This window comes from Chinchilla lanigera, unplaced genomic scaffold (assembly GCF_000276665.1).
Source record: "Chinchilla lanigera isolate Chin_1 unplaced genomic scaffold, ChiLan1.0 scaffold00019, whole genome shotgun sequence".
NCBI lineage: Eukaryota > Metazoa > Chordata > Mammalia > Rodentia > Chinchillidae > Chinchilla > Chinchilla lanigera.
The window spans coordinates 4,586,889-4,598,540 of NW_004955420.1; the positions used below are offsets into that span (position 1 = coordinate 4,586,889).

The 11,652-nt window shown below is 34.3% G+C and overlaps 1 protein-coding gene across 2 annotated transcripts in view; it reads left to right on the forward strand.

Moving 5' to 3' along the window:
- The window catches only part of Naaladl2 (N-acetylated alpha-linked acidic dipeptidase-like 2), a gene marked incomplete in the record, with an annotated part of 1,228,826 nt that overhangs the window by 261,558 nt on the left and 955,616 nt on the right, over nt 1-11,652 (forward strand).

An 11,652-nucleotide genomic window follows, 5' to 3' on the forward strand; every position in this document is an offset into this window, starting at 1 on the left:
TATATATATATATATTTATCCATTCCTCAGTTGATGGGCATTTGTGTTGTTTCCAATTTAGCTATAAACACGGGTACACATATATCACTGTGGTGTGATGGTTTTAATTCTTTAGAGAAGATACCCACAAGGGGAATAGCTGAGTTGAATACACCTCTAATCCTAGTTTTTTGAGGAATTTCCACAATGATTTCCACAGTGGTTGCATCATTCTACACACTCCCACCAACAGTGGAGAAAGTTTCCTTTTTCCTCACAGCCCCTTCAACATTTGTTATCAGTTGATTTTTTGAGGACAGCCGTTCTTTCTGGGCTGAGATGGAATCTCAGTGTTGCTTTAACTTGCATCTCTGAAATTACCCCTGATGCTGAACATTTTCTTATGTATTTATTTGCCATTTGTATTTTTTCATCTGAGAAGTGTGTATTCAGAAGTGTGTATCGATTTTTTTTTCAATTCTTTATATGATCTAGATATAAATCCTTTGCCTGAGGAACAGCTGTGTATAATTTTTTCCCATTCTGTGGGTTCTTTTCACTCTGTTGGTGATTTCTTTTGTTGCACAAAAGCTTTTTAATAAGGTGTGGTCCCATTTGTTGATTCTTTGTAGTATTTCCCTTTCAGTCTGAGTTTTGTTCATGAACTCTCTGCCTATACCTATGTCTTCCTCATTTCTATCTCTTTTCTCTTCCAGTAAATTTAGTGTTTCTATTTTAATATTTAGATCTTTGATCTATTTTGACTTTAGTTTAGTGCATGGTGATAGGAATGGCTTTAGTTTTAGTCTTCAGCATATGGAAAGCCAGCTTTTCTCAGCACCACTTATTAAAGAGACTATCTTTCTTTCAGTGAATATATTTAGCTTCTTTGTCAAAGATGTAGTGGCTGAGTGTGTTTGGCGTTGATTCTGCATCTTCTGTTCTGTTCCTCTGATCCTCAGGCCTGCATATTTTGCCAATACCATGTTTATTTTATCACAGTAGCTTTGTAGTATAATTTCGTGTCTTGAATTTTGATGCCCCATGACTTGTCTTTGTTGCCCAGAATTGCTTTTGCTATTTCAGGTCTCTTTTTGGTTCCAAATGAATTTTAGGAATGTTTTCTCTAGAACTCTGAGGTATGCTAATGGTATTTTGATTAGGATTTCATTAAATTTATATAGTAGTTTTAGGAGTACTAGCCTTAAATTTTAAATTTTAACAGTTTTGTTTTATTTTCAAGGTAGAAGATAGATTTGTAACTTAATTTGTTTTAATACTTCCTGGTAATTTCTGATAATAATATTCTGCTATTTATTTTTATCATGTCATAAGATTTTTTTATATATACACACATTGTATTTTACTGGTTCTAGTAGTAAGTGCCTTCCCAGGATAAATCATTTTTTGTTATTTTTGACAAAATTTGTTCATGTAATACTGTTTTTGGTGTGTTTATGTGTTTAATTTATGAAGCTAATTTTGAACTTAAAAAGTTTAGGGCTCTAATTGAAAGATACTTTTCTTTGGGAAGATTGCATTTGTTTCTTCTGATACTTTGGAGGAATTACTGAATTTAGGAAGCCTTAGTTCTTCTAGAGGTTTCCCAATAGGATCTGGAAGTGTCAAATTTAATTCTTGTGGAGGAGCTGCTGATGATTTCCACCTCACCACTTTAAGTTGTCGTTGAGTACCACTCACTGTGCTTATTCATGTAATTATTGTTTTAAGTCGGCACATAAGGGTTTCTCTTATTCCGAAACCATCATTGTAACAAATACTACGTTGGGGCAAGATCTAGTTATTCTATTGTGTAAGTGGCCCCAATCAGTCAAACAGCTGAAAGTATAAGATCCCTAAGTTGAAAGTTTTGTCACCAATATCTGTTTTTAGCAAGCCATTTAAAAGATAACTATAGAAGTAAACTAGTGAGAAAAGTCATTTGAAAAATAGCATTATTGAAAATAACAACTAAAATTCAACTTATATCTCACCTAGACTATAACATCTGTTGACATCTAGTCGATCTGCAAAAATGACCAAAATATGGTTCCAAAGCTAGCCATCTACAAATCAGTTTATTGCATTCTTTGGGACAACCATCAGAATACAACCTGTGTGTCAGTGACGAGGCTTGCTTACCACACTAAAAACAGACTGCGATATGTTACCTTTCCTTCACAATAAAATATTTCTTTAACATCTTCCTTTGTGCTAGGCATGCTGAAAGCCAGTAGTGCTGAACGTATGGCATGCATGCCACAACGGGCTGTTTGTATCACCTGAAAGCTCTAAAAGATTCTCCATCATTGTTGTAAGCTCTATGATTTAAAGAGTATTTACATTCTAATCATGAAGGACAGACAATATCCAGTAAATAAAAGAAGCGGAATAAATTTTAAAAGTAATGAAAATGAAGAAAATAAAACAGAATACATTGAAGGAGCAGGAGAAAGGGTCTAACTGACTATCTGGATCATCTTACCAGTGATTGCTTCACCTAGTAGATAGCTCTTGATGAGCCCAAGAGAAAGGTTTTCAGCAAAGGTTTCATTAAGTACAATGGCCTCAAGGGAGAATTTAGCTTAAAATGTTAAATGAAGAAAAAGAAGGTCAATGTAGGCATCATATCCTAATTTGTTATTAGAATATATAACACTACAAAGAAAAATAGGTAGAAAGATTTCAAAACCATGCTGTCACTTGCATTGTACTTCAGTGCAGTGAAAAGAACTTAGAGAACTTCAATAATAGGAGTGATTGTTTATGTATTTGCATTAATATAATAGCTTTTACTAAATTATATAGTAATTTTTGTTAAATGTTATAGCTAAAATTATATTATTTAAAATATGTAAAATTGTACAAAATAATCATGTTTCTACATATTTTGTGAATATTATATTAAACCAGCACACATGTATCCAGGAACTACCAGTGTCAGCCATTCAGCACGTGTCAGAAAAGGGAAAGGACATTGTGCAGTAGTTAGAAACTTGAAATTATATATCATTCTTGGTCATCCTCTCCAAGCAAAATGCGTGCATATGTCATTTCCAGCTACCTTGTAAGCTTTATATCTGACACCTTTATTGAGTTAAAAGTGATATACAATAAGGCACACATATTTAAAGCATCTTGTCTGAAAAGTTTTGACATGTCTGGATACTTGTGACTCTGTCACTAAAATCAAAGTTACTTGACAGCCAGCACCCACAAAAGTTTCTTCATAATGTCTTTTAATCTCAGGGTTCCCACTGACTTCCCTGAAAATTATTATTCTGCTTAATGTGTCTATTAGTTAGCTTTTTGTTGCTTTGACCAAAATACCTGTTATATGCAACTTAAAATACAAAAGATAGATTTAGGCTCACAGATTCAGAGGTTTCAGTCTATGTTCAGCTGGCTCCAAGGAAGAAGTCTCAGGATGGGAGAGCAAGGTGTAGAAAAGCTGCTAGCCTTATGGCAGCTGGAAAGCAACGAGAGCTAGAAGACAGGCAGGCAGAGGGAGGGACCTGCGGCAAGCATATAGCCTTCCAGGTCACACCCCCGGAGCCCAACCTCCTCCAGCCAGGCCCTAATTCCTAAGAGCACATTAAGATATGAGTTTAGTTCTCCCATGATCCAGGCACTTTCCAACGACTCCACCACACGTAAGCAATTGGGGTGACATTTTTTATCCAAAGCATAACATCATCACTATAGATACATTCTGTCACTAGTAATGATTACTCAGTATATTTTCATTTTTCAGGGGTTTGTTGCTCAGTTTAGTCATGTTCATATTTACTCATATTATAATAAGTTCCAATAGACCATTGCTTTTTGTTGCTTAATCATATTTTATTGTATTGGTATACCAAAATTTGTTCAATCTTATGTACATTTGTATTATTTTAAGATTTTGACTACTACAAATAAAGTCACTTTTTTCTTTTTTCTTTTAAAGAGAATAAAAAATAACAAAATAACAGACAAAAATGAAACAACACAAAAACAGTGATAGGAATTAACAGTGGATGTTATCGTACATATTGTTATCTTCCACGACATTGCTCAGATTACCAGATGTAAGAATGCAAGACTGATCAAACATTTATAGAGAATAAATAAAAATAAAAGAAAAACATTAGAAATGATACAGAGCTTCACTAAACATTCATGTGCAATGCTTTGTATGGACATGTGGGTTCATTTTCTTGGATAAACGTGTAAGATTAGAATGGGTAGATTGTAACTTTTTAAGAAACTGCTAAACTATTTTCCAAAGTATTTATATCATTTTCAACCTCTCCAGCAATGTATGAGTTTCTTCATATCCTAGCATTTTGTATTGTAAGTCTGTAATTGAAGAGCTGTGATTAATGAGGTGAGGAACAGAAATACTTAAGATTTTGAAGAACTGGGACAGTTGGACTCACTAACCTAATAGGAATTATGAGATTTCTCAGGGCATTTGTTGAATAAGCAGTAGTCGCACTTCACATCACAGATGCTCATGGACGTTTATAATTAGAGGGTTTTAATCTTCCAAAACATCATCTCTGAAAATTTAAAAATTTAAAATTTAGAAATTTCAGATTCTGAAATAAATATGCATATCCTGGGAGAAGTTTAGTAGCTTTTGAGATTTTTAGTTGCACAAGAATATCCTGTCAATTTTGTAAAGTCAGTTAAGCTACAGTGCTCAGCATAGAGAGTAAAGAAAACAGAAGACTGAGTTTTCCTCTAAAAAGTTAATTTTGAAACTTACGCACATCTTTGAAGTATATTCCACTTCTGGGGTTTTACGTTTTCTTTTGCTTCATCCTGTAACCGCTGAAACAACATTCTGAAATCTTGGCAAAGTGTAATCTTTGGTCTCTTAGGATAGGAGAACTTTGTTAATCTATGCGTGCTTTATGGTGAATTGCACCCTAAGTACTTTAAATCAGAAGTGCAATGGAAAAGGAGAGTTTGGTTCATTTATCAGCACAGAAAATTAGAAGTCATGAGCTCTGAGGTAGTGGTAATACTTATTCTAATGGAGTAGATTAGGAGATACGGAGCTGGCTCAAGGTCATTCACAAATACCATATGTAGTCACTTTCTTTTAACATTACCTTTTTTTAAAGAAGTGATATGACCAAATGTTCCAATGCTATGAACTCACTAAAAAGTGGGAGAACACACAATATGAAGAACTAATTGTGTTTGGCTTTCCGTTTTCTATAATTTCAAATGTAGAATTTAAGTGAAAGTATTTTTAAAGAATATTCCACACTATGTTAACATGACAACAGGTGTTTGTTATAATGGAATGAATATTCACTTGTTATAATGGAAAGAATATTCACTTGAAGCAGAAGAGAATGTTTATTAGAAATAATGTACTTGCTTTAATTAGTACTTATGTGTTTTGAATTATTAATTTTAAATTGAAACAAATAGAATTGTTTATAATACCAAGATTACCATGTAGGAGGATGAGCCGAAGTTGAAGACAGACAGACAAAGAGACAGGGAGGCACACATACACACACGCACAATTTAATGGAAAATAGATATATTATCCAGAATATTGGAGGAAAACAATTTAGGCCCTGTGGATTAATTGGGTAGTAGTATATCCATTCTTTTAAGTGTAGCTATATTCTGAAAAGAGTAAGTTGTACTACATATCTAGGTCATTATAACTGATGGTTACAATATTTCTTATATATTTCATTACACATTTGTTATGAAGGAAGAATTTCTTTTAAAAAAATCTAATTTTGGGACCTCTGAATTATTACAATGTTTCATAAGGGATGAGGTGTCTATACAATGTTACTCAAAAGCGTTTGTTCTTACACTTTAGATATATGGAGTAATTTCCCAGTGCTAATTCATTCTCTCTCTCTCTTTCTCTCTCTCTCTCTCTCTCAACTGCGCCTTCACCCATCCCACTGCCTCCAATCAGATTGAGCCAGGGGGAAGGGAACTCAGGACAAGGAGAGCTAACCTGGTAGAAAAGACATCTGATTATTGACTTGTTCAGATTATCTCTGTTGCTTTAAAGAAAGTTTGATTTACTTCATGTATGAGTCCTTTTGTTAAATGATCTTTTGAGGTAGTGCACTTTTTTTTACCATTATATGTGGTTTTCTTGTGTAACCACCATACATTTAAAGAATTTACAATTTGAACTTTGAAAGAGGAATTTTAGAAATACTGAAGTGGAAAAAGTAATTTTCCTCTTTTCAGTTTTCAATTCGGTGGTATTTTTTATTTTGTTCTGATTTGATTTTTATAAGAATGATCTTGTATTTAAAGATGTGATTTAAATCAGATATTTCTGAATTTTTAAAATTCGATTGTAGGGAAGACCCATTCTTTAATATTGTTTACATAATCTGTATTATTTTGTTTAATTCAGGCATCCATAATACAAGATAATGTGTGCTTTATATAGATAAGCTGTCTTATCTATTTATCCATTTATTCATTTATTTATTTATTCAAATTAAGCCTCATTTGCCACAAGATTTGTGATATTTTGTACAGAAAGTCAGGAGTTATGGATATTAATAGAGTGGAAAGTAAAAAGGTAGAAAAAATTACAAACTTGCTTTCTTAGGGTCGTACCTTTTCACTATAGTTGAATTTTACTCTAAACTTTCTACTCAGAGTTACAAAGGGAACCTGATCTTTTCCATCATAATTGTGAATTGGCATAATGTAAAAAATTCCTAGCTCTCAGTTCTTGAAGAAATTTTTCAAGGAGAACTTTATTTGGGGATTGGCAAATAGTATAGTGAAAAAAATTTTATGGTGACTAAATTTCTTTAATAAAAGAATGCCTGGCACTGAAATATAACTTGAAACTGATTCTGGGTAAAGGTAGTGTAATCCAATTTGTAATCTTCTGGTAACCTGGCTTGATTTAAGAAAAAAATAGAATATATAGAAGAGCAACTAGATATTAGTTTCTACAGATCACCTTTAATAATTATAGTTTATCAGAGGGTTTAAGCTTTTTATTTTTTAGAATGGAGCCAGATAAGACACAATAAATAAAATTCTAATATGTTGGCTCTTCCGATCAATTTCTCTTTTTACTGAGAATGGGGTTTTGGATCTTTCTATGTAGCCCAGGCTGGCCTTGGACTCATGGTGATCCTCCTGCCCAGCCTTCTGAATGCTGGGATTACAGGTGTACACAGCCACACCCAATTTATTTCTACTTTCAAAGAGTCTTAGATATTACCAATTGTATTTACTTCCTGTAACTTCTTAGTAGTCAGCTGCAGAAGAACATGAAAATTGGGAAAGGATAAGATGGATGGGAGGCTGTTGTTTGTCAAATGTAGTTATCTTGGGAATCTGTTCCTTTACCTAATGAATTGGTGTTCTCGCACATTGAATGAGATTACCTCAACATGTGTATCCCTTATTTCAAAATATATATTATTTGCAAGGCTTTTGATTATAAATAACAGAGAATGTAATTCAAACTGCTCTAAATATTAAAGTGAATTATTTTGCTTATGAAGTAGGTAGAATTCTAAGAAGATACTCTACAAGTTCCCAGGCATACACTTTCTCCATTAGTGAAGTGGTCAATTGTGAATCAAGGCACTCCTGTGAAGAAATTTTGCAGAAATGGGAAGGGGACCAAGAGATGGAGGAAGAAGGGGGAGGATGGGAAAGGAACCAGAAGTAAAAGAGCTTGGGGTGAGTTATGTCTATGAACCAGCTCCCCACAGTGAATGCAAACATTATGTATTGCAAACTTGTACTAAAAAAAAAAAATGAATAAAATAAACTAAAATAGGTTTACAAATAACTGTTTCAAATCTGTATTCCTTAGAATTGGGAGAATATCAGTGTGGTGCTAAACCAGACGTAGAAACTTTTAAAAGTAAAGAATTTTCCTTGGCTTATTTCAGAAGAGGAAGTATGAGGCAAGAGAAAGATTTGAGGTACCCATGCTTTCTCAGATGTCGAAGGGAGCGTGTGGTCTAGAAAGCAGGCAGCCTCTCAGAGAGGAAACTCCTGGGTGGCTATAAACAAGGAAATGGGGATTTCAGACTTAAAACCACAAGGAACTGAATCCTGCCAACAAGAATAAGTTGCTTATTCACGAACTGGATTTTTTCCTGGAGATTCCAGGAATAATAACCTAGCCAGAACCTTGATTTTAGCCTTGATATATTCTGAATGTGACGCCTATGTAGTATTACTGACCTAAAGATACACTAATAATAATAATTCCTGTTTTAAACTGCATTTTGAGATAGCTTGTGATGTAACAATAGAAATCTAGCCCATCTACATCACTGAAAATTTGTTATGTGACTGTGGAAATCTAATGAAGCTACGTCCACTGAAAATGGTAGCATGATCTTCAGCATGATTTATGAGTCACGGCTATATTCCTCTGAAACTCTCATGGTTCTGTCCCCAAGATTCCCTCTTGGGGGAAAACTGGTTCTAGTAGCTCCAACTTGAAATCTGTCCACTGCAGCTTTCAGAAGTAATGATACAGCCTCTTCCCACTTGCCACGTAGATTTACCTGCCTACTTTGATGGTCAGATTGGTCCTAAAAGTGAGAACCTGGCACCAGATTAGGGAGGCAACATTGAAAGACAAATTTTGAAAAGGCCACTTGGAGATTGTAACAGATTGTGTACAATTTTTCTCATCCTCCCAGGTCCCTTTCTGTAGGGGACAATAGTTATTATAAGTGGAGACAGATATTCTGATAACTCTATAAGCATGGTTGTGCTTCCTCTCTTACACTTCTACTTATATTATGAGTAATTATATAAAATATTCAATTTTCCACTCCCAAGAAAGTACAGAAATATTTCCAGTGTTTGGCTTTATATTTTCCTAATTTATTTACCCAGTAAAGGTAAACTCCCTAAACATGCTCATTTTAGATTAAAATCAGCCTTTAGTACAATCTATTTTTCAGTAGAAATCTATATTCTCTAAAAATTATAGGCAATTTTGATAACTTTTTTTCCAGATTGTTTCTTTTCTAGTAAATCACAAGTCTGACTTCTCAGATTACTCTTCTGTGTGAGGTTGTTGTCTTACTCTGTTTTACTGCAGTGTGCAGAATGTTTCAGGATATATACAGATCTGATTGACTTTTTTAACCTTTGTTTTCAGACATAAACTAATTATTAGCTAGACTATATGAGTTATTGATTCTCAATATAACCTTAAAAGTACTTTGAGAACCTGGATTGCCCTAATGGTCTCTTGATGGATGGTTTAATAATATCTAATTGGATTAAGCAAAGGTTTATCTAACCCCACTTCTTAACCTATCATAATGTTATAATAATACAGTTAGCCTTCTATATCTATGAGATATGCACCCGTGGATTCAACCAACCATGGATCAAAAGTATTTGGGTAAAAATATTGAGTCTTTATAGGCAAAATTTTTCTCATCTTTGCTCCCTGTGCAACAGAATTTATAATTATATACATAGCATTTGCACTGTATTAGATGCTGTAAGAAATCCAGCAGCATCCCCCATAAAAGAGAGAAGGTAAGAATTTCACTTCATGACGATGACAAATTTTTTTAAGTTCAAAGGTTGGAAATGACCCTATTAGTCAATTGATTTTGCTAGTTATACCCATGAAAAAATTATTTAAGATAAACCTATCCTAAATCCTACTCAATTTTGCAAACTGTCTGTCAATGTTTCACTGAGTTGAACCTACAAATAATTTGCAGCAAGCCAGTTTACTGAGGTACCTAAGCATGCATTTTTATAACCAATTTAACTTAGAAGATTCATGAGAAGTTATGTTGCATAAAGTCAAGAATTGTATGGGTGCAATATTGAAATTATTCTATGTCCTTTTTAATTTTACTGTATAGTTTTTCAGTGTTTAGGGTATACAGTAAAATGACAAGTACTACCTGACTATACATTGATCAAGGCCAAAATTCTTTCCATAAGAGTTGGTGGTGACATTCTGTCATGTTTTCTTAATGGAGCCCCTTGCCATGCTGAGAAACCTCACATTTAAGTATGGATAGGTACTTTTAAATTTTACTAAAGCTTAGGTTTCCTCCTCTTGTTCTTGTTGATAGTGGAACATGTTAAATCTGCCCATCATTTTCACAACAAAAACCCAATATCAAGAAATACTGTGTATGAGTCAGGATTAATCCAGATAGCTACAGAAGGCATTCTTGCATTGTATTGTTTTTCCTTCTCCTGAGTGATTTTATGTTGGGTGTATCAGAAGGTTTTGTAATAAAGAGATTAATAAAAAGGTGGTAGTGTACTTACTTTGCATCTAGGACTGGGGTTCAGATGCGGGTATTGTGGATGTGTAGATAGAGCTGTACACCCCACGGGGCCTCTCTGTGAGGATATATTGAAAATCTTCTCCAGGTTTTAGTGGCAGGAATATTTATGATTCTTCTAAGAAAATGGTTCATTGCATTTTTTATAGAACATAAGTGGTATATGTCATAATGTTCCTTCTGCATTAATCTATTTCCAAGTACTTGTAGTTCATCTGCTGCATTAATCTATTTCCAAGTACTTGTACTTGTTTATTAACAATCTTTGAGCTGACATTTGACTTATTTTTTTACCCGTTGTCTCTTTTTCTTCTTCTTCTTTTTTCAAGTACTATTTGAACCTTCACACTGAGCTACAAGGACAGCCTTTTTTTTTTTTTTTTTTTGTAAGATATGGTATCAATAAGTTGCTAAATTGTCCAGGCTGGGATGAGGCTTGTGATCCTCCTGTCGTAGCTTCCTGGAGTACTGAGATTGTTGGTCATACACCTGACTTTCCCTACCCCTTACTCCATTTCTTCATTCATTTTTTATCTCATCATATAGAATATTTTTGAATGAATAAAAATTTCTATATGTGTGAAGATCATCTCTGATGGCTAGATCAATAAGATAGAATGGCACTGGAATTAGACAGTCAGCTTAGCCAACTAAACCGATCAGCAGTTATCTAAGGCAAACTACTTGTTATGGTTTGTGTCTAGACGTTCCTGCAAAGCCTCGTGCAGTCACAGGGCTTTTTATAGGTGGTTGAATCTAGACTGTGCGATGTTGAGATTAAGGGTGTGTGTTTTCTAAATCAGTCCACTGATTAGTTTGGTATCATTTTAATCCTGGTAACTATGTAGAGAGTAAAAGAAGCAGAAAGAAACTACTAAGGTCCCTTGCTTATTTTACTACCTTCTACCCACCATGAACTTTCTCCTCTGCAGTGCCCACTGCCATACCACCCTGCCTTGGAACCAGCCAATTAGAGACTGGAACCTCTACAAACTGTGAGCCAAGTAAAATTCCCCCTTTAACTTTGGGTTTTGGGTATTTTTTTTTTTTTTTCTTAACAAGGAGAGAAAGGTAACTACGAAACTACTATTATATCTATTGTTTGGGTCCGAGTATTTGGCTCAGTGGTATAGCACCTGCCTGGCAAGGATGAGATCCTGAGTTTGATTCCAAGTACCCTCTCCAAATGTATCAGTTTTTCCTTGTATTGTTTCTTTGCTTTGCTTTTTTCATTTTCCCATGGAAGCAGGTCAATTTTACACCATTTAAACAAAGAGGGTTTTATACAGAGTTCCAAATAAGATCATATAGAAGTCTAGTGTTCCTAATTTATACTCTGTCTCTCTCCCTCCCTCTCTCCCTCCCTCCC